Raw genomic sequence first — 26,923 nt, 5'->3', positions numbered from 1 at the left:
TAAATTCAGGTCTAGAACTAGGTTACTTATAGCCGGACTATATCAGGTCTTTACCTAGATGGTGAAATGGTATCGCTTGCTGGGATGCTTTGTTTATCAATCAAAAGCAAGCATTTCCTTAAAAACTATTGACTTGTTAATATTATATATTAACTATATATATATATATATATATATATATATATATGTATATGTATATGTATATGTATATGTATATGTATATGTATATGTATATGTATATATATATATAATATTAACAAGTCAATAGTTTTTAAGGAAATGTTCTAATATATTTTTTAAATTTTATAATTTTTTCAACAGAATTGCATACAACCCACCTAATCTCACAAGAATTCGTATGTATTTTACGGATTTCCGTGGAATAGTCACAGAATTTTCCGTGGCATTCTCACGGATCTCTGCATTTTTCCGTGGCCCTACCACGGACTTTCTTTTCGGTGGCATTGTCACGGATTGGTTACTCAACTGTTTTGTCCTATTTTCTTACCATTGTCGCTTCGGTTTAGGGTTAAATTTACACAAAATGACGTCCTTACCCAAACCCAACTCTAACCCCAACGCCAGGGGACAATTGTTTAAAGTTTAGAAAATATTAAAAATAAATCATGAAAAAAAGGTATAAACCAATAGGAAAAAGCAGTTGAGTAACCAATCCGTGAGAATGCCACAGAAAAGAAAATCCGTGGTAGGACCACGAAAAAATGTGGAGATCCGTGAGAATGCCACGGAAAAATTAGCAAAAAAATTATGTGACTATTCCACAGAACTTTGTGAGATCATGTTGGTATTTTATGTGTTGGCTAATTTGTATTAAGTGATTCGTACAAAAACATACAATTATCATAAAAAATAACAATAACGAAACCCCACCCAAACCCCAATGTAACAGGGGTAAAAGCAGTGTTCCGATTATGTCAAAGGTTATGGGGGTCCCCTAGCTAAGCCACACCACCTGGCCCAGACCCTCGTCATTATAGGGTCGCCCAGATTTCAAGGAAGATGTGATCCTGGATAGAAATTACCCTTAACTTCAAACCCTAACCATTTTTAACCCTTCAAAGTAGTGTGAAATGATAGTTTGAGAAGAATTTCCCAATCCTAAATCTAACAATCTGTCAATTCATCCAGAAACATCTTGATAGTTTACATTTATTTCATACAGAAATCTTTTGGATTAGTTTTTTGTGAAATTTGGACAAATAATGGACAGTATCACTTTGTGGCAATGCAGCACGAGAATTTTAAATTCATGTATTGTTTTAATTTTTATAAAAAAAACAGGGGACCCCCCTAATTTATATTTTTGTGCTTAATAGGGGGTCCCTCAATGCTTATAGGAGGTCCGAGGCCACCCTGGCCCCCCCTCAATTCAAACACTGGGACAAAGCAAATCATACAAAAATTTACATATGTGGTCATACGAATTAATACATAATAGCCACTTCAGTATTTTTTTTATGAATTACCATGAGATAGCGTTGATACAACTTGTCCATGCTAGCGAATCAATGAATGTTTTGGTCCAGCCCACTCTTGAGAAAGACACACCAATGTTTAGGGTCACCGGTGTGACACAAACACTCCCAGCACATCTCTTTATCAGCAATAGCCAGACAGAGCTGTATGTGCTGGCAGTAATTGTTTCATTGCAAAGTGCTTAACCTTCCATTAGCCGGGTGGCTGATCTATGTGGCAGGGCCATGGAAGTTGATTTACAGTGCGGAGCAGATTTACCATCCACACACACACACACCGGGGAAGCTCCTCTATTGACCGTAAGAGAGTGCGGCCAGCTGTTACTGTACCAGCTGTTAGCTGTTACTACATCAATCAGTGCGTTCAACATACAATGGCCACATTTTGCTTCGTGTGACAAGGAAAGCCATCAGCAGGAAACATTTGTTACATACACGTGTTTCTGGTAGTATGTGACAATAAACCCATATTTCCATCAATGTGCAGACGTTTTGGCTAGTGCATCAGAGTTTGCATCCGCTGAATCCTTAGCATTTTTAATCATTGTGTATTGATCATGCTGTATTATGCATGTACTGCAGGTGTTGCCATCGGGTCCACAGTGACCTTTCTTACGGACAGTGGAAGGTCAAGTGTGGGATAAACAGTATCAGAGCATGCACTTAGCTCTGTTATGTGTGTATGTATTTATGATTATATGTTTGGCAGACATCTTTATACAAAGAAACTTACTTAAATATATGTTTTTATGTGTGTCAGAATAATTGGAACTCAAACCCCCAGCTTTGGTTTGATATGCCTGACCGAATTGCTTATCTATGCTTATCCTTTATTTTAAAAGTATATGATACCACACTGATCTGTTGCTCTTGTGGATTGGTTTGGTCTAAAGGCCTATACTTCACATATCATGCGTACGTAAGGGGCAACGTACAGTGAGTGTGATGCAAATTTCGTCGTCAGAATAGTACGTGCACATGTACGTGTATGTGCAGGTACGCTCACATATGCATACAAAACAAAGTATACTTGGGCCTTAAGTTGCTGGTTGTTAGCTGCATTGATAATTTATAAAAATCGCATAAAATCTATCATTTTGATCTATATAGTGCATTGTTGGCTACTGCTATACCCGTGCAACTTAAGACTATAGTGGTATTGAAAGGTCTGGGGGGGTCTCATTTATAAAACTGTGCATATGATCCTAAAAGTCTACGTACGCACAAAAGCCAAAAATGGCAAACGCCAAAAAATATTAAGACTTATAAAACGAAGCAATGTTCCCTTTATAAATCACAGATCACCTGCAAGTGTGCGTACATGAATCATCGTCAGATCCCACTCTGCAAGCCCATTCTCCCATTAAGTGTGTTTTTTTTAATAGATCACAACGTTTGCTTGAGAACTGGCATATGTGCAGAAAAAGTAACTTACTGCTGCTTACTGCAAAAATACAAAATGCACTGTAAAATACAATGTACAGTACTTAAAAATGTCTGTATGCATATGTGACACATTGTACATATTACAGAATAAATATAAAGACGAATGCTACATTTACATTTATCAGACCCTTTTACAAAAAAAAAACTTACAGCCAGCGACTTTTTTACCTTTGATGTAATGTTTACGTCACTTTTTTGTTACTTTTGCGTTACTTTTTCTTGGCTGAGGCTTGATCTCTTTCAGGCCTTGCAGGTGTTTTTTATAACTGAAAAGTTCTGAATTCAGAAATTGCATATTTCAAAAATGTCAAGCTCTGGCCTGCCATCTTAGTTTCTGACTCAAACGGTTCCCACACAGACGTGTATGCATAGAGGGCATAATGTGACTTTAAATGTGAAATTAATTAAACTAAAAAAGTAACTTGCATTACTTTTTTAAAAAAGTAACTCAAGTATTAATGTGTACATTTAAAAAGTAATGCTTTACTTTACTCGTTACTTCAGAAAAGTAATATTATTATGTAATGCACATTACTTGTAATGCGTTACCTCGTGTTGTAGTCAAGACCACCTAACCGAGACCAAGTCATGACCAAGACCAAGACAGGCCAAGACCGAGACAAGACCAAGACTTTAAAGGGTCGAGAACAAGTCAAGATCAAGACAGGCCGAGACGAAGTCAAGGCATTGCAGAACACTAAAGAGCTGAAATCAACTTAACCATTTATTTAGTCTTTTCATGGCTTGCCATCCACTTAACACAATGCAGGTGTTTTTAGTAAGAAAATTAAAAAAAATGTCATTGGGAGAAACTTAAACAATGCTTAAACAATGCCAACATCACATCCCAAACCTGAATAAACTGCATAAAATTAATGATAAAAAATAAATTTGTGATGTGCCATCAGTTGTGGTCTTGACCGGTCTTGAAATTGTTCATTACCACTGTCGTTAATACTGCAGCATAGCTGGCTCTGATTGGATTGTAGGTCTGCCGTAAAGCAAGTTTTTGTAGTTTTCACTCGAACTACAGGACCACTACCCGACGGTTGGAAACTTTTTTAGTGCGGTTTTGGCCAATAGAGGGCTGCAAAGCGAACGTGAAAGTGCCGTTCACCCTGTTTTGAGTGGATGAACCACTGAAACTTTTTTGGAAACTTTTTTTTAAAGCAAAAAAACTCTTTGGTGTTGCTTTAAAAAGTTGTAACAACTCTCTTGTCAAGATAAATAATAGTAAGTTGACATGACTTGTAAATCTGAGTTGATTCAACAACAAAAAAATTAAGGCAGCAAAGATTTTTTACAGGGAGGGCATTCAATGTATATTTTATTAGCATACTGTAAATAATGCAGCATTTTTGTCAAACCAATAATATTTGTTAATTTAAAGTAACAAAAAAATTTCAACTTGTTTTTATAAGTTATGTTAACTTAATACAGGTCAAAATTTAAAATAGTAGAACCAAAATAATTGCAAAACCAAGTTGTTTAAATTTCATGCTGCATTTTTTTTTACAGTGTATGTGTTCCCTGGGATCGAACCCATGACGTTTGCATTGCCAACCCAAATGCTTTATGCTGTGTATCTCGGTTCTGTCTTGTCTTGTGTTCAGGTCTTTTATTTTAAAGTCATAGTTATGTACATGTCTTTTATTTTGATATTGTTAATTGTCATGGTTGTCTCTAGTTTCCCTGTTCTCTGATGTAGCATTTTCTGATTGGTTCCTTGTCTGTATATGTAACCCACATGTTCCCATGATCTTTTTCAAGCTTTAATCAATATTTAGTGAGTTTGCCTTGCAATGCCATGCCATGCCATGCCATGCTTCTTGGTTCATGTGTTTCATTTAACTGCCCTTGGGTTCTTAAATTGCTCATCTCTCAGTGGCATACGTTACATTGTTGGGCGGTTTAAGCGTAATTCAGTGCAAAAATGTCGCAATACTTCTCAGTGTACAACAACTTGTCAATGAGGAAAAGTAAAAACCATTGCTGATACTATTTCTTGTTCATTTTTGATAGTGGCAATGATCAGGCTATCATTGAAATGTTTTTGCCTTTCCCAATTAGGAGGAATTTAGAAAGTTATCACATTAAAAATGAAAGGGGCAAATAAACATACAAAAGACAGGAACATCAGTGAGACATTAAAAATATTTTGTGTGTGTGTGTGTATATACTGTATTATATAGACATATGTCAGATATATTAAATGTATGCTTGTTATACTAAAATATATATATATATTATGTCTGTTTTTAAAGATTTCTATGTCCATATGTTTAAACACACTGTATGTTTGTTTGCACTTCAAGTCACATACTAAACTCTCTAAAATGTTAACAAATCATCCCTTTAATTCCATTCATAGCACTTTGTAGACAAAGTCATGAGTATGCAGAAATAGGGAGACAACAAAAGTGATGTGTTTTTAAAGCTCAAAGTATTGGGTCGTGTCTAAAGCCATTTCTCTTTCTGAAATCAGCGTCCAGATGGCCCTTCAACCTGTTCTCCATAAACAGCCAGACTGCACTTCATATATCTGTGTATGTTCATACCACCGTTCAATTATTACTGCGTTCAAAGTAATGTGCATGCATTTTTGTTAAGCTATAAGTCATCAATTTAAATAATGCTCTAAAACTTGTCAATATTTCATTTGCTGGTGTAATTTCTCTCTATTCATTCGGTCTCTCCACCCCTCTCTCTTTTTCTCCAGCAGCAGGTGAGTGGGAGATGCCTTGGGGATATGGATGAGCCCAGTTCGCACAAGCGTCTCATTAGTGAGCACTGAATTACACTCCAGACACGTCTTTATGTAGACTAATCATATTACAGCAACCAGGGGAGGGAGAGAGAGAGAGAGAGAGAGAGAGAGAGAGAGATGATGGTGGTGACGGGCCAGAGGTAGAGTCGGGTGCTTAACCTTTCTTGCAATCTGATTTGCCTGGGAGAACGCGATGCAATTGAAAAGCAACGTGTGACATCGCTACGGTTATCTTTCCATCTATCTACACACACGCCTCCCTCCACTTCTTCTCCCACCGCACAATTTTCTCCTCCCACAGGGACCCTTTCTCCCGCTCTCTCTCTCGGCATTGTGAATTCAGCCGAGCTGAATATAATCGCTGGTGTGGCACACGCCTCTGACCACTGTGCACAGTCATTAACCTTGACTGCCATAATTGAATTCAAGGTTGATTGCTTGTGACCCCACCTCGGCTGAGGTCCTTAAAATGTACATATTCATTACAAGGCGCTAGCTCTAAATGGATAGCACAGGAAAAGTGTAGCAATCTCACCGCACGTGGCATATCTGGGGGGGACTAATTGCACACTGGGGGGGACGATTGGATTATGAAACGACTGAGAGAATGAAGACAGATCTTCGTGACACTAACAGCGTCAGATGCAGAAATGTACAGTAAAATACCAGAAATGAAAGAGAAGAGAAAGGCGTGCATGTAAGATATAAAATGAAAGCAATGGTGAAAATAGCATCCGCATAAGATCTGATCACTCCAGCACCTAATCGGAGGAAGCTCTTATTCTGCTTCAGATTAATGTGAGGCTAGTTGATGCATTGATTATGCAAAATAATTACAATATAATTAGCGAAGTGCAACGTTAAAAAGGCAGACCATTGCTGAAGTAATGCTGTTTCATGGTTTTGTTTGTCATATAATGTTGCTTATATAAAAATTTTTGTTTATACCAAAAGTTTTTAATTGTACTAATATTTTAATTGTCAATATTTGATGGTTTAAATACCAGGGAGGTCTTGGTTTAAGTTTTTAAACATTATTTTCCAGTTACACTGTAAATATTACAGTATTATGGGCAGCTATTTGCTAGCAACAGTTTGTTTAAAGTTAAATGAACATTAAATATTAACCTGTGAAGTCTTTATCTTCACAGAATAAAATTAAAATAACAGCATCATGCAAAGCATTCTGGAAACCAAATTCTGAAGGAAAAACAAACAAACAAAAAAATTGATGAGGATTTCTGGTTCCCAGAATGCTTTGCATGAGGCTGTTATTTTTGTTTTATTCTGTAAAGATAAAGACTTGTTAATATTTAATGTTCATTTAACTTTGAACAAACTGTTGACAGTAATTAACATCAATTTAAATCTACAGTAAGTTACTGGCAAACAGCTGCATAACTACAGCATGTTTTTACAGTCTAGGTGTAGCTTTCAAAATTGTCACATCCATAGCAGAAGAAATGTAACGTACATAACGTTGTTTCTTCATTATTGTTTTTTTATAATGATAATCAAAAAATAATAATTTCTATTCAGTACGAATTCATATGAATATGCCAACTCCTAAAATACATAAGAATTCGTGAGATCAGGTTGCACATCCATAACACACGTATTGTATATATATATATTGTAAATAAGAAAGCATGAGTATAGACTAATATTGGTATAATAAATACATTCTCTTAGAAATTATGTTTTCATTTCGACTGAAAATGTCACACCCACAAGTGTCACAAGTGATCTCATGGGAATACGTGTGTATTTTTACGTAAAGTGTGGTTGTACCACACTTAAATTTATTTACGTTTTCATACACACTTAAACGTATAATATTGATGTGTTGTCAGGACTAATATGTTAATTATTTACATATTAACAGCTTTACACATACAAATTTGTACATATTCCTATTCATAAATATTAAAATCGCCGTTTCGATTAATAACATGTGTTCAGTCGTATTACCACACTTTAAAACTTTAAAATGAATACTATTTTTGTAATCATTTAACCATTTTGTAATATTTAAAAGTTTTCTCCTATGCAACAACAATTACACAATTGAATACGAAATTCATATGATTGTGAGGAACAGATCCAAATTCAGCCCTTTATCCAGCGATCTTGATCCCAGTTCTCATCAGCGACTGTAAACGTCAAATCTCGCGTTTGATATGAATTCAAATTCAAATATTACACCTCAAGAAGCTTTATGACACATTGTGATATCAAACGCTCATTGCGTCTTGTGTGCTACGTCACAGATTTGAGACATTGCCGTCTTTCAGTCGATGTACTTTTGAAATTTAAAAAATGCGCATCTTAACAGGGAGAAGCTGGATTAACGTTCTGGTGGATGAATAACTTTAATATTTCTCTGTACTTCATAAACTACAGAGGGGACCCCAGCTGCAGCACATCCTCATTTTAACCACTTTTGAAACTTCACAATAAATAAGTTATTGTGATTTCACTTGTCTGTTTGTTATGCTTTTATTTTCTATTACAGTATATGATTTTAATAAACAGGGTAGGACTGTAATAGCGGCTTAAAATATCTTTTACATGCTATATTGTTACAGACATGTTTCTACACATTTCTGTCCGTTACGTTGCATAATATAAAAATAATACATTTTATTTTTTAGGGTAAGGTTTGGGGTAGGTTTAGGGTGGTGACATTATCGCTAAAATAGTTTAAGGGAAATTATACAGCAATCTTTATAGTATGAAATATTTGTAAATGTTTTACGTTTTGTAGCTGTAAAAAGGTAATAATGCTACAATTAAATGTTGTAAATACGTCTACATTGTACGCTTCAGCATCTATATAAATGTACAAGAAAATAAGCTTTGTGTTTTTGAAAGTTATGTATGGAAACAATGAGAGCAGGCTGATATTATATTATAATATTAAACAGTGTAAAGTGTGTAACTGCAAGTTCATGTGTGGTATATACCGTTCCAGACGCCGCACCTACAGAAAAGAGGGATGAAAACAAATGACAGATGGGGAATGAAGCAGGACACATTCCACTGTGCGCACACACACACACACACACACACACACACTCATCTCGTCTCTCACACCTGCACTAAGTGTTTCACAATCCGACCCGCACACCAGTGCCTCTCTTACTGCATTAATGAAGGGGGGTCGGATGCCTGAACCACCTTAAAGAGAAAAACCTTTAACATAACCCAGACACATGAAGACATTGGCCCTGGATCGCTCCTCTAATGGCTGTCAAATTACCATCACCCAAACAAGACAATTAATTTGTTGCAAGCGTCTACGCTACACTCTGCAGCCAGCTCAGAGATTCAATAAAGGTTCTGTGGTGGCGTAGAGAAGCCGTACGGCAGGAAATGGATGACGGTGATATTACTGCACACCAAACTAATGGACATCACATCAGGGCAGAAAGATTGTAGTGTAGGATGATGTTAGCAAACAGCTACACCAATACGTGATTCATTTTGATTCAGCAGCGGTTCTACACTAACGTCATAATGGAAATCACATCGAGTGGAAATGACTTTTAGACGCAAACTTGCGAGGTGGGGGTGAGTCAAAAAATAGCTAAGCTTACAAAAAATAATATTTATTTTTTTCAGAAACACTATTTATGTAGTTTACAGGTCAACAGGCTTGTTACAAGACCAACACAATCTCATGGAAATTTGTATGTATTTAATGTGTTCGCTAATTCTGATTTATTCGAACAACTACATTCATACGTTTTCGTACCATTTGCTTTCACCCTGTGATGTTGAGGTTAGAGTTGGAGTTTATTATTGTTTTGTTTGTTTTTTAATAATCATACGTTTTTTCACTTCTTACGAATGATCATTTTTTCTTACAAATTACCAAAAATCAGCAGTGGCGTGTTTACCCACCACATAAACCACGAAATTGCGTGGGGCCCCGCGGGGTTGGGGGCCCCCTACTGGCCACAAGGTGTGGGAAAGTATGTTACGTTTATTCAGACCCAAAATCTAAGGTACAGATAAAGCATGCGCGAGCAAGAGATGTGCAAGTATGCACGCAGAATAATATTTGCGCGCATCCTCGCGAGGGCACATATAGGCTACTTCACAATTGAAACTCTACGGGAAAGCACACCTCTGCTCAGCGCACACAAAAGCAGCCACACAAGTGCTGGAATGAGCGCTCGCTCGACTCTCTCTGTGCTCTCGTAACACACAAACTTATCATTAAAAAACGTCCATTAACAATCTCCAAACAATTGATTATTCCTCAAAATCTGAATCTTTGTCTGATTCAGGCTCAAACATAAGATCTGTTTACACACACACAGAGCTACTGAAGGAGACAGCCAATCAGAGCAGAGCTCAACATTATTATTCATGACCCTTTCAAATAAGATAATAATAGACCATTTCATTCTAAAGCCAAATCCTGGGGTTGTAAATGGACATGGAAAACCATCTCTGGATCATTTTTGCACTTAATAAAGCCACATACCTTCTATGTAGATATCAACTTAACATATGCATTATTTGGCACCTTTAAGGTTTTATTGCATGAAAAGGTTTAAATTGCTTTATCTTTATATACCAAAATACTTTTGTTTTGCTAATTATTATATATTTAATTTTATTAAATAAATATTGATTGTTTCAAATGCTTTATTGTATAACAGTGCAGTAACTGTAGTGCAGTGGAAAATATCTTTGTCAAATATCAGCGCTCCCAGTCCATAGGGAGCAATCCACCTGTCAGGACTAGATTTTATAAGCATTTGGCTGTGTTCCCAATCATAATTGTGTGTTTTTGGTGGCTTTCCCAAGGATCAAGTGTGTGAAAAGTCTACTAGGATGAGGAGGTAGAACAATGAATGGTTTCCCAGCACTTAATGTGTTTTAAATGTGTCCCCTGACTCCCACCCACCCCATCAGCCAACGGACCACACTTACCACACATGAAGCGTGAGATTTAGACGTTCAGAAAAATTTTTGCTGGCCTTTTCTCTGACTATACATTCATGTGTATGTGTTTTATTTTTTGATTCATGTCAAGTTTGAGCGTGTAAGTCAAGATAAGTAGAAGGTGTCTCGTTCGGTGTACGTCAGTATGCATGTTTGGTCATCTTCCAGGATGAGGCATCCTTTAAACAGTTAGATGTTTGTAATCCTGATGCTTGTCTTACTAAACACGATTAATAAATGCATGCTAACAGTTTGCATATTTCATTAAGTGGCTATTTATTTTAGCTCTAAAACCATCTACAAACGTCCTTTTGTGGACTGTCAAAGGTAAAATAGGGCCCTTTAGAAAATGTCACCTCAGGTTGGAGCGTTTTGCCGCTGAAACAATCTAAAGCTGCCAATCAGTCGAGATCCCCAGAAGAACCTCTGTTTGAATGACAGTGAATGTTAAACAAGATGTGTTTGTATTCATGGACAACTGTCCAAATATAAATTACAAACAACATAGCTGTGTGATGAACAAAGGAATAAACTAAACTGACCACATAAAGTCAATTTTTCCTATTGTTTTGGGCAGGATGTTTAAAGCGTGTTATTGTTGATTAAAACACCTGGGGTTTGAGTTTGTCAAAAAAATATAAAAACGTTGAAAAAGTCTCACACTCTCATTGTTTTGGAAGAGCTAGACTGTAAAAAAAACAACAACACACGGACAGCGTGTACAATAACAACGCAAATAAAAACATAAAATAAAAATGCTGTCACATAAATCTCATTTATTGACTCATGATGCTGGTTTAAACTGTTTGGAGACTTCCAGGGCACATCATGATATGTGTGTGAAGTCTTTGCTCTCCTCAAATCTTCTTCTGGTCTTCCCTAGAGAGAAATGTCATTTAAAGAAATCTAGTTCAACAACCTTTGTCTCCACCAACAAAAATAACTCAAACATAGTATATATATATATATATATATATATATATATACCTGTATGTAAGAAATAATCGACAACAGGCTGTTGAATTATTAGAAAATAATGCACACCCAAGGTAATAATGCGGGACGATACGAAGCTGTAATACGGGTGTGCATTATTTTCAAATAACTCAACAGCCTGTCGTCAATTATTCTGCTTATACCACGATGACCACAGACATTGCTCTAGGCCCGGTTCCCAAAAACGTTCTTATCGCTAACCTATTGCTTAACCTCTCTCTTAACTCTATGGCACGATTCCCAAAACGTTCGTACGATAAGTATATCTTCTGTAAGTCACACTTTTGTAAGGTTGGGCTGGACCATTAGTAAGCTCTCTCTTAGCGTTGTTTGAGGGCAAAACGCTATCGCCGCCACTGTGCAGCAGTCTTTAAAAATCAGCACAGTCAGTACAAGTCAAACTATGGTATGCTGACAATGATTTTAAGTTATGGACATTTTAAGACGTATAATAAAATATGTTTGCAATGGATAGAGGACTATTTATGCAGTTGACTTTATTTGGTATCAGAACTAATGAATCAAAGACGGCGCCGGTGTTGTGTCGAAGTTTGTTCCCCATCGAAGTCTGTTCCCTCTATGTTAGCGTTTTCATCACGTTGCATTTATAATTTATTTAGAAAGATTAAAGATTTGAATTGGTTATACTAAAAAGCAATAATATCATGTATTCTATAATACAATTTATTAAATATTTCATACATTTGACAGCTTTATAGTAGGGTATGTCTTTTAACATATTATTACATTATACTGTTTGTTTTAAAAAGTTATGTTTGTATACATAATAAATAGTGATGCACCGATGTATCGGCCGCAGATATTTATCGGCCGATTTTTGATTAATTTGAAAGCATTGGCATATCGGCAATAGCACGAGAAAGGCCGATACCGATTGTTTATTAATTAACTGCATAAAGAAATCCATTATATGTAAAAAATGAGTTAATGTTGTTAATAAAATAAATACTGAATAGCAAAAACCACCTTTGAAGGTTGTCATGTTGTCTTATTATATTTGTTTTAGCTTAATTTGTGCCTCTCTTATCATGTTGGTCAGTTTCAATATTAATTAGATCCAATCCATGTTCAGTAAAAATAATTTGATGCAGAAATAAACTAGCTAATAGACCAACTGTATAGTATTGTATACAAGTGTTTTAATATTGGTATCGGCATCGGTATCGGACAGAAGTTGTCTGTTTAAATCGGTATCGGACCAAAAAAATCCTATCGGTGCATCCCTAATAACAAATATATATAATACATATAATATGATTCATACTGTAAAAATAATTGACTTACCAATAAGAACAATAAAGATACAAAAATGCATACATATACATTTCAGTAGCCATTAAAGCCATTTTTGATTTTAAAGTACATTACCATTAGTATTAAAGTGTATTAAATAATTTTTCAAAGTCGTTAAACCCATGTCAAGACGCAGCACAAGTGGCACAACGGGATAAGGAGGGTGGATGATTGGTTTGTCTACCCATATTACTGACAATTTGATAATTTAATTAAAAGTCTATATTTTAACTTAAACTTAAAATAAATGTTACTGGAATAGTTTGAGTAATGTTACATTTGTATAGAACGTGTTGTCTTTCTTAACGCCGTAATGCACCTTCGCATGAAGTGGAAAATCGATCCCTGAGCGATCGATCGCAAATAATTCAGCACCTTCACTTGGGACAGCGACATTGTTATGTCGAACTTAGAGGCAGCGTGTTAAGAAGTGTTAAGGGACACTTCGGGGAACACACTTAGGAACATCAACAACTTTGGTAAGATATATATTTTTGAGTCTTCTTAGCGAGCTAAGAGAGAGCGTTATCGGGGAACCAGGCCCTGGTGGTTACACTGTAAAAAAATTCAGTAGAAATTGCAGCTGGGTTGCCGGTAACTTACTGTAGATTTAAATTTATGTTTTTTACTCGCTACACACAATGAACATAAAACATTTACAAGTCTTTGTCTTTACAGAGTAAAACTAAAAAACAGCATCAAGCAAAACATTCTGGGAAACAAAATCTGAAGCAAAAAACAGAAAAAGGTTGATGATGATTTCTGGTTCCCAGAATGCTTTGCATGAGGCTGTTATTGTGTAGTTTTATTCTGTAAAGATAAAGACTTAATATTTAATTTTTTAATATTTAAAATGTATTTAACTTTGAACAAACTCTTACCAGTAAATAACATAAATTTAAATCTATGGTAAATTACCGGCAACCCAGCTGCAATAACATTGTAATTTCTACAGAATTTTTTACAGTGTATTTTAAGACATTTGACAGGTTAGATGTAAAAATAATGCATGCCCTTGAAACATTTCTCAACCAATCAGAATAAAGCATTCAACCTCACTATATATATTTATAGATAATACTATATGTGTGTGTGTGTGTGTGTGTGTGTGTGTGTGTGTGTGTGTGCGTGCGTGCGTGTTTGTGTGTGTGTGTGTATAAATAGCATGCAAATTCCAATTCCAATCCTTCCCGTTCACTTAATGTGGCACATTTATTTGTGTCGTTTTTTTTATTATTGTTTTCTCTTTTCTTTCTGTTTTTGTACACCATTGTTATGACAATGGTGAATAAAAATTAAACCAATATATAAAAGGACACAACTTTTCACATTACGTGCTAGTACTGCACGGGTTGACGTTTTTACCAACCCATGGGTCCGCTTTTATGAAATATTTGCCCCCCCAACCCGCCCCGCACCCGTGACCATTAAAATAGACATACTAAGCATTTTTAAATAAAATGTAAATAAAAAGAGGTTTTATTTCAGCCTAAAAGTGCTTAGAACAGCTATTAGATTACATCACCTCAAAATGAGGCCAAAGGTTTGGAGATGTCAAGTTACGTTGCGAAGTAGGCCTACGTAATTTAACCTTATCAAAGAACCTAATGAAATATGAAATAAATATATATTCCCAAATATTTTATACAGGTAACTAGAGGCAACCTACATGTTTTTTTCATGAAAATGGGCCGATATATATTTATATACACCGATGAGCTATAACATTATGACCATCTGCCTAATATTGTGTAGGTCCCCCTTTTGCCACCAAAACAGCCCTGACCCATCGTGGCATGGACTTCACTAGACCGTTCTATCAGAACCAGCATTTACTTTTTCATCGATTTCATCTACAGTATAGCTCATTTGTTGGAATGGACCATACGATGCTTCACACATGCGTCAATGAGCCCATGACCCTGTCGTTGGTTCATCGCTTTTTCTTCCTTTTCCTCTTTTGATAGGTACTGACCACTGCAGACTGGTAACACCCCACAAGAGCTGCAGATGCTAGAGATGCTCTGACCCAGTCGTCTAGCCATGACAATTTGGCCCTTGTCAAAGTCGCTCAGATCCTACGTTTGTCTATTTTTTCTGCTACTAGCACATCAACTACACTTGTCCTAAAAGTTGATGTGGTAGAAGCAGGAAAAATTGGTGTAAGGAAGAATTGACGACGGGCCGTTTAATTATTTGAAAATAATGCACACCCACGGTGGTAACGCAACATGGCGAAGTGGATTGCCGTTACACCATTGATGTGCATTATTTTCAAATAATTCAAAGGACAGGAGTCAATTATTCCTCTTTTATCACAGTTACCACAAACATTGCTCTATTTTTCAGAAATTTGACACCCACGGCACATTTCTCAACCAATCAGAATAAAGCATTCAACAGGCCCGTGGTATAAATATATTTAAAATGTGTTTGCCACAATGTGACTAACTTTGTCAATTTTTGCAATTAAATTGTCACCGTTCCCCTGTCATCTGCACTTACTTTCCGGACTACACTTCCCATAATCCTTTGCACCCCGTCATCCACCATCATTGAACATTTTCATCACGAGTTCACCATTATCTGGACTCTATATAATCTTTCCATTGTCTTTGTCATTTTTCGTCTATGTAACTCCTGAGTTTGCCACATGTGTCTTCCGTACTCCTGTATTTCGATCTGTTTGCTCCTGTTGATCTGTTACTATTAACACGACTTTATGTTTACTCCTCATCTCCCGTGTGTGCAAATGTGACAGATATATAAAAATGTAACGTGTTTAACAGCCAAATCAGAAAGCGTAAGATGTTCTGTTGACTATACATGCAATTTGATACAATTTGACCATTTTAAAAGCTTCATCTTTATTATTTTATGATCAGTGTTTCTTTGCCTCTAGTCATGTTTGTACGCTCTGAGAGTATTAATAGTAATCTTCAATTTATCTGTGACAAGATCTCTGCATGTATTATAATACAACCATAAATGTTTACCAAAAGGAACTATGGTGCCACAAATGATGTTGAAATTTCCCGGGGGATTTAAGCTCCCTGAATTTCCCCCATTTAATGTGTCTGTACTACATGCTCTTAACAGGCACCATTTATCCACGATAACGTTGAGCATTACAATATTTCTATATTTCTGAGTCAGCATTAAAATTCTGTCATTTCCAGGAACGTTCATCAATAGCACATTCAAAGTTAACAAGGTAAACTACAGGGTTAATAAAGAAAGCATTTAAACATATACAAATAAATGGTATGAATAAAAGAATATCACATGTACCGAATCGCATTTTAAAACAGGTTAAGGATAATATAGCATCATTTTGCATGATAGTTTGTTGTCCTTTGATGCAATTAATAAGAAGGATGTCATCTCCAGTCATATATTTAAATGACACGATGGCATAAATTATTATGTTTATCAGCGTGAGGGACAATCTAATAACTTACCTGTCAGGCTTCCCACTGATGTGCGAGAAAACACTATGAAATAACTATACAATGGATGTATTTCTCCATAGACATTGCAGGCCAAATACAGTACGCCACTGCTTTATACACTATACGATGATGAAATGAGCAACAAGGGTATAGATTCCTCTTTAAATTAGATAAACCATGAGAGCTATTATGAACCCTCCTTTATGCATTTAATGGACAATCTAATGTTACACTCACCTCCATCATCAGCATTATGATTTACTGTTCTTAGCTAAACATGAGACTTTCTTTAGTGAACTGATAAGGGCATCTTTTTTATGAATTAATAGGCATCTAGTTTGGCCGTCTATCAGTCTGGCGATCCAGCTCTGGAGTGCAGTTTCATGCAGTAGATCTCCTGTAATGCATCTGTGGTTGCCAGTGATCCAATATTTGTGTAGACAAACATATTCATTCAAACACACACATTTGGCCATACTGTACTTGCTACAGTATCAGTCTTTCAAATACTCAGTAAGACATTTGTTGACATTGTGCAAGACTCATTTACAGTACACACAATATAGCACAAGTAGTAAAGATATTAGTACTTAATCTGATTTGAAGAAGAGTGACATGATTTTATATCTTCATTTGTTTAGATTATCTTTAAACATTAGGTACATTTTCATGCAACCAAATAATCTGTTTGTAATTGTATTGATGGCTCAATTGTATTGAAAAGCCTTCATGTAAACACCTAAATCAATACGATTGAGGTCGATCGGATGCAAATTTCAATCTTATTAAAAGGGGTGGTGTAGTCCGATCTTTGATCCGATCAGCAGGAGAAAAGTATGCTTGTAAACGATTCTCGTCACAGAAACATGCTATAACAAGGCAATGGCAACACATTATTAAGGTAATGGGGTCATGCACTGTACATTCATGTCTTTCATAACATTACATAAAGCAATAAAATAGTGTTGTGCCTTTCTAAAAATGTGTTTCTATATCTGAAACTTCTTAAGAACAACTTTTTCCAACTCAGCTTTGACTTTGTACATTTATCCAGAGATAAAGCGTTGACTTGACGAGAGATGCTGTGCGTTGCCATGTCCTCTGCTTTTTGGCAGAGTTCAGATTTGGGCTACTGTTTAAACTGTTTCAGCGAGTAGATTTTTTTCTGCGAGTTTAAAATTAAAGGATTTCGTTCATTGGTTATTGGTATTTGGGCTGTGAATAGTCACTGGGATGCTTTTGGCTAGTTTTGAATAGTTTTGATATGCGAATCTGGCAACCCCGCAATGTTTGGGCTACAGGTAAGCTGAATTGTCATAACCTGCAATCTGATTAAATTCAGTCGGAATGACAGAATTTTGTGCATGTAACCATAGCCACTGAAGGGGGTCGCACACCGGATGCGCCGTTCTAAAAAAATTAAACACATTGTTTTCTATGAGTATGCGCCAACAGGTGGCGCCTGTCCGCGGCGCCCAGCTTTGACTTAGGAAGTTGCACAAATCCCTGTCGCGCCACAGAGCGCCACTCACATAGTTTAACATTAAATAACATTATATTTGTCCCATAACATTAACGATTAACACTGGCTGCTAATGTATATTTTGCCTTTTTAAGTAGATGCTATCTGAATAAGCTTGGGCTATTTAATGTGCACTTCTGGTTTATGATACTTCCGAGTTGTCCTAGACGCAACTCAACGCGGCGAGTCCTGTGTGCGACCCCCTTGAGAACTCACCTCAGTGCTGTACCTCGTTGCCTTTGGCTAAAGGTCACGTATTGAAGTCTAAGGGGCGCTAATTCAAAATAAGTGTTTAGAGTGTCATATGTGTGGTTCCCTTTTCCAAAATATGTGTTCTGCGTGTCGAGAGATCCTGCGTGCATCATGTGTTTTGTCAAAATAAGTGCCTGCTGCACACGCGTCAAAACCGTCTATGATAAAAGAGACGCTCACGTTCACAAAATACATGCAAGACACTACCTTAACAGTAAACTCTGATTACGCATGAGATTATGCGAGTATCTGGCAAACGCGAGCGTCTCTTTAATCATAAACCCTTTAGATGCGTCTGCAGCAGGCACTTATTTTGACAAAATACATGATGCACGCAGGATCACTCGACGCGCAGAACACATATTTTGAAAAAAGGAATCGCACACATAATGGGCTACATACATGTTGTGACGAACTTCGCATCGAGCGTCCTCAAAAAAAAAGAAGTCACCGGCCGCCACTGGAAATAATTCGCTTTGGATGAAAGCATCTGCCAAATGCATAAATGTTAAATGTAAATGTTATTATGACTGTGAGAGTGTAAAGCCTAGACTGTTAGAAAGAAAGAAAGGAGCATGCTGCAGAGGTCTCTCTCTCCATCCCTCTCTTTCTGTAGCTGTCTGTCTGTCAGTCATGTAGCTATACTGGGCCCTGCTGTAATTACTGCGCAGGACGGGTTACCTGCATTGATTTCCTTACACGTGTCTTATTACTCATTGCCCGGCAGGCGCGTGTGACACACAATAAAAGCCGTGTCAGACGCGTTAAAGATGCTGGGACAGATAACCCCCAACATTACCATTCTAACGGGCCGTCTGACAAAGACCCGCCGGTCTCCGAGAGCAGCTTTAAATTGGAAATTATTACACATTAAACCCTCGACAAGACTCGCGGATCGAAGAAGATCAATATTTTCCAGTCCTATAAATCAGCGGCTTTCCCTCTGCACTGCACTGCCACGCTCTGCTGAACATATTTAAATGTTCTTGTAACAAATTAATTCCAGCATTTTTTCTTGATTGAATTAGAGCAAGTGCCGGTGCTGTCACAAATGTTATGCTGCTTAGGGGAGACAAATTGCCGGCCGAGACACGGGTAACAAGCGCCAGTGTTGAGTCCCTGATAATCTTCCCACTAATTCTCCATTACAGCAAAATGAAGCCATAAATCTTCCTGACAGCTGATCGATGTAAACATTGTTTCCCTCATGATTGCCAGCACTCCCAGCGGAGGTACTGTCCGCTCGCAGCGCGCTGAAATTACTCCCGGCGCGAGGGCGAGCGACAGAGAGCGAGCGCCAGGAAAGAGATGTCGCGCGCACTCGCGCGCAAACGACTGCCGTATGATTGGCGCTCTCCGCCTTGAGGACTTTAACCATTATGTGTCTGAGCAACATGTCTGAAAGTTCATACTTCAGCAGATGAAGACTTGGAGATACAAAGTCACACGTAGCCTACAAATAAATAGCGGTGAGTAGAACAAAACAAATATCAGGGTGAAAATAATTTTTTTAAGAAAAACTTAATTTTAAAAGATAATGTTTGAGACAGAGATATATTTTTGCTTTGGTCAATAACTCACAAGTGTGCTCTATCAATACCAGATGAAATTTTGACCAAATGTAAAACAACTTAAGTATTATTTTACTTTGAACATAAGGAGCGCATTGTTACTTTTGACCCTGTCAGTAACACAACAGAACAAGATAGATGTTTGTGTTACACTTGTTTTTAGTAAATAAACATGACTATGACCTTGTTCATATGTAACTGCAAACATGTTTTGTCCTTAATTTTTGCAAAAAATAATTAAATTACATTTTCTTTTTAAAATTTCAGTTTTATTAAATGTTTCAAAAGCAACCGACAGTACAAACTTGAATTGTTCAGAACAAAATATTTATTAACAGTATGAACTCTATGAAAATGAAATTAAATCAAATTAGAATAATATTTATGTTCAACATAATGCAACAGTATTAGCAGCAGGAAAAAAGTAACAATGTGTTAAAACACTAAGGCCCTGTCCCAAATGGTGCACTTCATGTGGACTTTTCGGTCTCATGGGCTGTTTCTCAAAAAGCGATCTTGCGTCCTTGTGTTCTTGCTCTACGTCAGTGGTTTTCAAACTGGGGGGCCGCAAGATGGTGCCAGGGGGGCCCCAGTTTTATGACATTTTATAAAATACATTAATTTATCATGAATTCTGTGTAATTAAACCTAAAAAAATAAGGCTACTAACCAAAAGCACTAATTTTTTGTATAATTTAATTTTTTTTTTTTTTTTTTTATTAAAATGTTGAGTTTTAGAACAGTTTTTTGTCACAAATTTTCTTTGGGGGGCCGCCAAGGAACGCACCGTACACAAGGGGGGCCGCACGCTGAACATTTTTGGGAACCACTGCTCTACGTCATCATCAACCGTCGAAGTTCAATTCCAATTCTCAAGAATACAAGTACAGAGGACGCATGAACATACTTGGATGTGTTCTTCATATCGAGGATGGTTCAGAGTGCAGACTTGCGCACTGAAATCTGGGGAGGTCAGGTGACCAACAGGAAGATCGCACACATCTCAGTTCTCACAAGTGCGTTCTGTGATCTCGCGACCTTCTGATTTCGTTCTTCCAAGGTCGCCTGGCAAGACCAATCTCCATGAGAATGCAAGTCTGTTCTTTGCATTTTTGGAATTGAGAAACAGCCTTGGCCTTAAATTGCGCGTGCTCGTTTACGGTACATGTATGTTTACACGGGGTGTAAGCTTTAACGCTTTGCATTCAGTTTCAGCAATGGATGACATGAATGATCCGTCGGTGCCGCATCAATGCCGTTGCTCGCGGCATAAGTTGAACATTTCTCAACTTTTCAATCGGCAACGCGTGCGTCAGCTAATCCGATTGCCTTATGCAAATAACCCAGGCAATTACGTTTATGGAAGACCGGAGCATGTGTTGCGGCCACTGTGATTGGCTGTTGGCCACACTTCAGACAAGTTTTCCATCAAGCATTAATGCTTCCGTCCCGAATGAATGTCTATGACTTTGTAGGGTGTCCCATCTGTCATTTTTACGCTCTGAAGTGTGCTCATCAGCGCCCCCTTTGCGCCCTTGATGCGGTCTTCGGCGAAGCCCACACTGCAGCAGGCTCCACACACTTTACCAACCCAGAAGTCCTTGCGAAAGACCAATCAGATGACGGATGGGAGAAGTTCACAGTAATGGGTAACTTTTCTTTCTATTTCCGACGTGACGCTTGAGTCTGTCCCAAAATACGACTCCGGTGCACCCTTGTAGACTCGCGTCAGTTGCCACTGAGACAGGAGAAATACAGATTTCAGTGTTGCACTTCCTTCTTTCAATGATGTAAAAATCATCATTTTGCATCATTGAAAGCAGGATGTCCAATATCTTTGTTGACCGGGTGAGACTACAAACACCCCTTTTCTCGGTCAAATAGGCACCAAATTCGAAATGTATGTTACATTTTGACTACAAATATGATGCACTTTCAATAAAGATTAATGTTTCTACAGGTGAAATGCTCATTTAAAGTCTGTACTACATAATGTAATCAAAGTGTGAACTCTGATTGTTCTAAAATAGAATTAACTTCTAATATGTGGAATAAAACTTGAAAATATGAAATTTGCAATATATGGCATAAAACTTTGAATAGGCCTATATATTAAAGGGGACATGTCATGAACTTTTTTTCCTTGTTTAAGTGCTATTATTGGGTCCCCAGTGCTTCTGTTAACCTAGAAAATGTGAAAAAGAACAACCCAGTAACTTAGTTTTGGTAAATCAATCTCTGCAAGCATGTGACAAATTAGGTCATTGAAATTTGGCTCCCTTGTGATGTCAAAAGGGGATCTTATTATAATAAAACCGCCCCTTAATCTGCACTATCCAACCAAGGCACTGGCATTTAATGCAGAGAAAAAGAGGGAGAAAACAATTGACAGCACAATTGAGTTTCAATTTCAACAAACCACCATTATGGTGATCAGTGTTTGCATTTCATCAGTTTATTTGCACTTTAAAGGACATACACAAAATGGCACATTTTAAAAAGTGTCAATTTTAACATGTTATAATAAATGATCTAAATGGTATTTTGAGTTAGTTCACATATGTACTCTGGGGACCCCAAAGATTTATTTTACATCTTAAAAAAGTCTTGTGAAATGTGCCCTTTAAATGAAAGTCTAAATATATACGTATAATCATGAATATTTGGAATAAAAATCACATTATGGAGTAAAATCTAAATATATTGAATGAAATTCTGAATAAATGGAAAGAACTTATGAATATTCCGAATGAAAACAAATGTCTGAATATATGGTATACCTGTTAAAAACGTGTGTGGAATGAGACTATCTCAGGTCTCTTGCTGTAACCCTGGTTTTTCTGAGAGGCAGGAATTGCATCAGTTTGCTATAAGAACCTCCTTTTCACTTAAGCCATCGAAAGAGAGAGTTGCGTCAATTCAACTATAAAAAATGATAAAAATATCCATTAGAGTTAACAATAGTAGATCGCAGTCTCTCAATAGGTCCCAGAAGTTAGGATCAAATATTAACAGCAAAAAGAATTAAAGCAAAAATAATGTTTGAAATGAGCTTTCAAGGTGTAAGACGTTTAAAGAATAAGATTTAAAGGTGGTGTGTGTAGATTTTAGCGGCATCTAGTGGTGAGATTGCAAATTGCAACCAACAGCTCACCCCTTTATTTCAAAACACATATGGTAGCTTCCACAGGACAAAAATGTTGTCGTCTGAGACCATGTAGGGACAAAACACGCTCTGTAGAGCAGTTTGTCCATTTAGGGCTACTGTAGAAACATGGTGATTTCTGTGTTAGGAAACCCGTGGTGTATGTAGACAAAAACGCCTCATTCTAAGGTAATAAAATCAATATAGGTCTTTATACAACACCCAATATTGTTATGTATATTATATTGCCTTTTGGTCAAAAGATCCCTCTAAAAGTTAAACAATGCACCTTTAAACGTTAAATTAGCATTAAGATTAATCCTCATTACATTAGTAGGTTTAAGGGATGTTATTACATAATTAGACTAGTCTACTGGATAAAGGCATCCGATTTATTTGAAATTCAAAGTATATATTTAGGCATATTTAAAAAATGTACAGAATGTGGAATATTTAAGGCATTGTGATTCTGTTGACTACTATATCAAGTTACAATGATTCGCCCAAACCTCAGAAGATCCACCGTGGCCTTAATAATCAGAACTTATATCAGAATGTGTTTCAATAAGTCTCCAACATGCACTAAACATCAGGCTCCTTTTAATTGTCAGTTAACATTTGGTTGGAATTTAATTGGCCAGCAGGCAATTGTCCAAAATCACCATGTGTGCAGCTATATCAGAAGATGAAGTTAGGATGCAGACCTCGTATTGGCTCATATAATACAGTTCACCTTGTAACCTACTGAATGAGCTAAATAGGTGATTCTCACGAAAACTTGGTTTTAAAAATGTCAAGCATGAAAATGTAAAAATTGCTTAAATGTACTTTTTTTCCCACCAGACATTGAAAAACAAAGTCTGGAGTAAATGGGAACATTAATTTAAAAACTTTTACTTATCATTTAACACTTTTTGTAACATAATTTAAAAAATTAGTCCTAAAAATCTCATTACCGCAACAGTCATAAAACATCAACACTGACATATTTTCAAAATGACATGAGAAACCTGAAAGAACATAATTTGGAGATTCTGCACATGCATTTAAAATCAAAGTATTATGCTTCTATTAATTAAATTAACATTTAATAAGCATCTGTTGCGGTAATGATAATCAAAATGTCGTGTAAGCATTCTGACAAGACAATATTTCAAATTAACTGTAAAAAAATGATCTTACCTGGTAGCCATCTTGAAGTAACTGGTCCATGTGCTTGGTCACTCCAAATCAAACTTTATTAAAATTCTGTATGTGTGCTTAAACTGTTCTCAAAAAGTGTTGCGGAGGATGAGAACATCAGGCATGGACACATCATTTTCCTAATTTTTCTTCTTTATTATTATACATGAATATTCAGTAAATATTTTTTCTGTCATCTAAAGTAGTCTAGCAAAACATCCATTTATTTTTTTTTCTTAATATTTTTGTGTTAATTTGATTAAATTACAACATAACTCATGTTCAAACACAGCCGGACACATTGCGGTAATGAGAATTTCAGCAGAAAATGAGATAAAATTTACAATTATAAATTCTTATGTTGAAATCACACATTGTGCAAGGTAGAACACAGTATTGTGTTAATTCTGATGCTTTTTAATGTTACTATATTACACATTTTAAAGCTAAAATCATTAGTGCCGTGGTGTTTCAATGGTTTCGTGAGAATCACCCAAATACGTTCTGTAGAGCTAATAGTGGGATAATAGTAATAATCTGGGATAATGTTTAGTCTATTCTGCTGAACATGCTCAAATGGATTTAGCCCCATATTTACCATTTCTTACCTTTTTCCTTAAGTTACTCTTCTCAAGGTCATGGATGACGCATGCAATGATAGATTTACCATGCCAGTCCCAGTTGTTAGTAAAACCCTCTCCGCTCATAAAGCATTGAGGTACGATCCTTCGAATTAAATGATTTATAATGCATGTCCGTCTCTTGAAATGGTTTCAATTTAATGAAGTTGTCATAATTTCATTCTTCTGTTTAGAAAGTGATTTCAATCTTACAGACAATCATTTCAACAGTTAGTATTGTCTATCTAAATCTTATGAATATTTGATACACTTACTTAAATTGCCAGTGTTGTGCCTGAACGAGCATGAACTGAACGTACTGTATTACTGCATGAGGAACGTTACTGTGAACTCGTTCATTCTGGTGTTTGTGAACGGCATGCTCTCTCAGTTTAACGTCGTTCAATAGAGTGCCATATAGAGTCTTCCGGGCGAAAACCTGGCTAAAACACGCTGTAAACAGACCTTAATGTGTAGCGGAAAATACGCCCAATCTGGCAACACCCGCGTTTCGAGGCTGCATGCGTCATCGAAACAAAAAGAAGCATGGAGGTGATACACTGACTCTGGACCGTGCTGAAATCCCTGCCACGTCACTCACATAGTTTAACGTTAAATAACATCATATTTGTCCCAAATCGTTAACGATTAACATAGGCTGCTAAAGTATATTCTGGATCTTGAAATAGACTCTGACTAACCTCATACGTGCACGTGCGGTGTGCAATACCTGCGAGTTATACTACACGTGACGCCTCACAGCGCTTCTCGCCCGGTGTGCGACCCCCTTGAAACACCCGGCTAGCCTTTCAATGTATGTGCAAGCAAATACAAAAATTAAAAGACAGTCAATGGTTGGATAAGGATTTAAAGTTGGATATGAAGATGAAATCTGAAGCATTTAGCTTCAGTGTTAAAACTGAAAAAATAATTGCTGTCTGTGGTTCTATATGGGCTATATGGCAATCATTTAAAAAAAATATATGTGAAAAAATAACTATAAATTAGTTCATTTTTGGAACTGCGAACTAGTTCAAACTGTTGAAATATGAACTATGAACTGAACTAGTTCATTTTAAAATTTGTGAACTGAACTTTGAACTAGTTCATGTAGAAAGTGAACTTTCCCAGCACTGTAAATTGCACTAAAATTGTGATGGCTACCAACCCACAGACAATTGCTACCATCGCTATATCTTATGAAAACAAGAAAATTGCAATAATACCATGTATTCTTTACATTTCATAATTTACTAAAGGTGCGTTTACAAAAAACATGTCCTCGTAAATTTCGTAATTGCAGCTTGTTGACTAAGTTTTATGAGAGCTACATCTTGTACCACGTGACCACTGCAACCTCACGCGGAAGCACTTCCATTATGTTAATATTGTTACTTGACGCGCTTTCTGTCTTTAATTTCTGTAATTTAATGTTGAAGTTTGTATTTGTATTTTACAGCTGCCAACAATATTCTTTCACGTGGGTTCATTTTGACGTTGTTAATGTTAGAGAAACAGCCTGGTATCACTTTTTTAATTTGTTTAGTATTAATACATAACTTTAAAATACACAAAATATATTTTTGTATGTTTAAATAAATGCTGAAGCGTACAATGTAGACGTATTTCACCATTTAATCGTAGCATTATTACGTTTTTAAAGCAACACTATGTAGTTTCCATGTAAAAATGACTTACAGCTCCCCCATGTGGTTGAAAAGCGCAAAAGTGCCTGGTATCAGACACTAATCTGCAGGCAGGGGGAGGGGCGGGCTGTGTTTCCTACCCTCCACCGCCACTTTCAGAGTGTGCTTGTAGCAGCTAGGAGGCTGCTCAGGTTGCAGCAACAGTACAATTTATCCAGCTAAAAGTTGTTCTATCACTGAAATAATTTTAGAGACATTATTTAAAGGTAAAAAAAACTACATAGTGTTGCTTTAAGAATACAAAATGTAAAACATTTAGAAATCTTTCATACCATAAAGATTGCTATACAATTTCCCTTGACCCATTTTATCGATAATCTTACCACCCTAACCCTACCCCAAACCTTACCCTGACCCAAACCTTACCCTAAACCCAAACCCTTTTTACACCAAAAAATTATAATGTCATTAATATGAGTAAGAAGGAGATTGTAATATTTATAATTAGGAATACGTTTAAATCTGTATGTCTGTACAGCTGTTAATGCGTAAAAA

This window comes from Misgurnus anguillicaudatus, chromosome 24 (assembly GCF_027580225.2).
Source record: "Misgurnus anguillicaudatus chromosome 24, ASM2758022v2, whole genome shotgun sequence".
NCBI lineage: Eukaryota > Metazoa > Chordata > Actinopteri > Cypriniformes > Cobitidae > Misgurnus > Misgurnus anguillicaudatus.
Note: the sequence above shows the minus strand (reverse complement) of the source record.